Source organism: Coptis chinensis, chromosome 8 (assembly GCF_015680905.1).
Source record: "Coptis chinensis isolate HL-2020 chromosome 8, ASM1568090v1, whole genome shotgun sequence".
Lineage (NCBI taxonomy): Eukaryota > Viridiplantae > Streptophyta > Magnoliopsida > Ranunculales > Ranunculaceae > Coptis > Coptis chinensis.
In genome coordinates, this window is record NC_141463.1 from 68266093 (window position 1) to 68270483 (window position 4391).

At 34.3% G+C, this 4391-nt stretch overlaps 1 pseudogene; it reads right to left on the minus strand.

The window, feature by feature from the left end:
* Positions 1-1350: 1350 nt before the first annotated feature.
* LOC147482623 (histone H3.2-like) lies at positions 1351-1884 on the minus strand (annotated as a pseudogene).
* Positions 1885-4391: the final 2507 nt, after the last annotated feature.

Here is a 4391-nt window from a genome sequence, read left to right on the forward strand (position 1 = left end):
CTTCTGAATTACAATAGGTGACATACCTTCTTGCTGATCTTGGTATTCCTCACTATCAACTTATTTCTCTTCACTATGACAATCAAGCTACTATTCATATAGCTGAGAATCCAGTATTTCACAAACGGACCAAGCATATTGAGCTTGATTGCCATTTTGTTCTTGAGAAGATTCAATCACGGCTAATTGATCCGTAGTACACTCGTTCTGTTGATCAAATTGCTAACATTTTCACCAAACCACTAGGAAGTCATTCCTTTCAGCTTCTAGTTCTCAAGTTGGCCGTTACTGATATCCACGATCTAATTTGAGGGGGAGTAATAAGAATACACTCTGCTGCTGTACAAACAAGGCGCGCACGCGCCCATCTAACACACATCCAGAGCGCGCACGCGCTCTCACTTCACCAGATGCAACTCGACTAACAGAGTTGAGTTTCTATTACTTGTATTAGAAGCTTCCTATTCTAACCATGTACTGATTTGGGAACTCTAACCCTAGATGTAAACCTAATGTAATCTCTATATATATAACTGATAATTCATCGTTTTCTCTCAATTCATAGAAGACACACCCAATATCGTCTCTTTAGTCTATTTAATTTTACAACCTCCCATTTATAGAGCCATTGGCGAGGACTTTCATACTGTACAAGACTATTTGATTTTTTTTTCTAAGATGGCACCAAAGTTTGTAGACAAAATTTGCCTTTTCCATGTATGAGACGTTAGACATGCATATTCATCAACATTAGGCATTGGTACTGAAGACAATATTGATCCGAGACTAAAATATATCTCTTATTTTCCTTGAGAAAAAATTATTGACATGGGTACTGAACTATAGTGGATTTTACATTATGGGTAATGTATTATTTTTTTTGCAAAATAGGGTACCGTAGATTTCAAATATTGCTAATATGGGTACCGTATATGTATACTGTGAAGTATGTATACATATTTGTTAAGTAGGCATGCACGAAACACGTGAGTCTCTATCTAAAATTTCTAAATGCGAAATAATCTATTTATTCTGTTTTTAGGGTAAGTTATATTTGTTAATTAGTTTTTCAGTATTCATCAAAAGAAGAAGAAAGTATTATAGCATATTTAAACATGGTTTTTAGTATAGCAGATAATAATTCCATTATACATTCAAATAACCAATCAAAACAATTAAAATTTCATTAACAAAAGAGTAATTTCATTAATAGTTGAAAATCTAGAAACATAAGTCCCAGGCAGACAAACCATCAAACACTTCTCATAACACTTTTTACAACCCCTAAAACAAAAAAGAAACTACATCAAGAAACCCTAAACAACAACTCATACCCCCAAATATCTCAAACACCTTAAGCACGTTCACCACGAATCCTTCTAGCAAGCTGGATGTCCTTAGGCATGATAATGACTCGCTTGGCATGCATGAATTGCACAGAGATTTGTGTCCTCAAATAGCCCGACCAAATAAGCCTCAGCAACCTCTTGCAAAGCAGCAACAACAGAGCTCTGAAAACGGAGATCAGTCTTGAAATCTTGGGCAATTTTATGGACAAGGCGCTGGAAATGGAAGCTTCCTAATTAAAAGCTCAGTACTCTTCTGGTACTTCCTGATTTCACGGAGAGCAACAGTGCGAGCTTGAAACGATGGGGATTCTTGACTCCTCCGGTTGTTGGTGCTGATTTCCTTACTTCCTTGCTGCCTTTCCTCCTGTCGGCTTCCTCGTTGTCTGCTTTGTTCTTTTGATGAATACTGAAAAACTAATTAACAAATATAACTTACCCTAAAAACAGAATAAATAGATTATTTCACATTTAGAAATTTTAGATAGAGACTCACGTGTTTCGTGCATGCCTACTTATGTGGAGACTGACTTGCCATTTGTACGCATTATGTATGCCAAATTATCAAATACATATACATACTTTACAGTATATATAGACGGTACCCATTTTAGCAATATTTGAAATCTACGATACCCTATTTTGCAAAAAAAATAATACAGTACCTATTTTGTAAAATCCACTATAATTCAGTACCCAAATCAATAATTTTTTCTTTTCCTTGATAACGCTTTAAGATATGTCTTAGACACTCAACTTAACCACATACAAGTGTAATTTTAATGATTTTTCCAAGATTTTGCATGGAGTACGTACTCTTAACTTCTTAAGCTTAACTCTTAAACATTAGTTTCATCTAAAATCTACCTCGCTTCAACTTACTGTCCCCAATTCCCCGTGATTCCTTTATTTGCAACTAGTGGAGACCATGGGGTTGAGGATATGCCCTGGCTAAGCCTCTCGATCCCCAACTAACTTTTCACTAGTGCTTGCCTTATTGTACATATCTATGCTAGTCTTTGCACTAATAGTTTAAATGTGTTGATCACCCTGGTAAAGACGTGTTCCACTTTCCTTATGGGTTATTTAGGCTTTAGTCTTACTTTTTATGGGGTATTTAGGTTTTAGTCATAAAATTATCGATTATTAGGTTTTAGTCCTACTTCCACCTTCAATTTTCTTAAATGACCAAAATACCCTTAGAGCATGTTTATCACGTGACTTGAAATTGCATAAAAGTAGGATCAAAACCTAATTTACCCAATAACAGGAGGGGTGAGATTCGACTACGCAACACAATGTTGCGTTCATTGAGTCCTTTGAATTGGAGTGCTACATTCATGGGATTGAAATCCGTTCTATCTTGGGAGACAATTGTTCATCAACCTTGAGTACCGAGAGGGAGCAAATTTGTCTTAATAAGGACATACTGATTATCACTAGGATCGAATTTAATCATTGGTAAATTAAGTTAGTTTGTTGAACGAAAAGTTTGTTCATGACATATTTGTTGTATCAATTTGATTTTCTTGTTTACTTAACAATAAATATAATTTTATAATAAGTTTCCTACATAAATTATATATGTCATTTGATCATTGATAGTTTTCATCTTGATGAATTAGGTGAGATATTGAGGGAAAATTCTTCTCACTCCCCCCATTTCATTCGGATTACGAGTGCGTGAGAGAAGACGAGTGGGCGGAGATTTCATTTTTTTTTTCCGTTTGTTTAGTCCTACTGGAGCACTAGTTTAATACAATAATGTCCATTTAGTTTTAATCATAAACATTTTAAAAGCAGGGCTATACTTGTAAAACCAACTCTGTGTAGTAGATTCTGGGCTCACTAAAACCATTTATGGGCTTGGGCTTTTCCGAAATGGAAGGTCTCTCTCTGTTCACGTGGCACTCTCTTTAGAGAAGAACCTCAATTCGAAATAAAATTCTTCACTATATATTTTTTTTTTTAAACACGCAACTTCGTCAATATTTGTATTTGTATTTGTATTAAACACGCGAACTCGTCAATATTTGTATTTTATTTGTATTTTTATCCTATAAATGTAGCACTCCAATTCAAAGGACTCAATGAACACAATATTGTGTTACGTGAGTCGAATCTCATTTTTACGATTTACCCCTCCCTCAATTGGGTAAATTAGGTTTTGGTCCTACTTTTATGCAATTTCAAGTCACGGATAAACATGCTCTAAGGGTATTTTGGTCATTTAAGAAAATCGAAGATGGAAGTAGGAATAAAACCTAATAATCGATAATTTTAGGACTAAAGCCTAAATACCCCTTAAAAAGTAGGACTAAAGCCTAAATAACCCTTTCCTTATTTATTTCCTTATACAAATTAAACTTCTATTATGATGGTTCTAATAATATACCGATGTTGCAAGGGTGGGGGTACTGATGAGCTTTACAAGTCCACTTTGAGCATTAATTCCCAACTAGAAAATGGGCACGTGCGTTGCACGTGATAGAATGAAAGTTGAATTATTTTAAATTTAGGAACATGTATATATGTCAGTAACGGTGATAATATATACAGATAATGCCAGTGAAACTGTTAATGACGGGTAGTTTGAAGGCAAGTGGTAACATTCCTCAAAGATTGTAAGACACATTCTAAGAACGTGCATCATGACCTAAACGAAAAAGTTGTTTTCCTATTATTCTGTCATAAGATAACTGGTATAAGATTACTAATTCATGTTATTGTTTTTAAAAATAATTAAACTGGCAAAAAAAAATATATATATGTAATTTTGTCTTCAAATTGCACTCTTATAACAAATGAAAATGCGTCCAAAGTTTACAAAGTATCGAAAATTTATACCTAAATTTGGAGTGAACTCTAGGATAGTAAATTTAGCTTATGACATGAGGAAATTTGATTTGGACCATAACGTCATAATATATTTAAAACAAAACAAAACAACAATAACATCCTTGATACAAAGTGGGGTATACATGCCAATATCAACTGCATATTCAGGGTAAACAAATATGTATGTACTCTTGAGCACGCAGACTT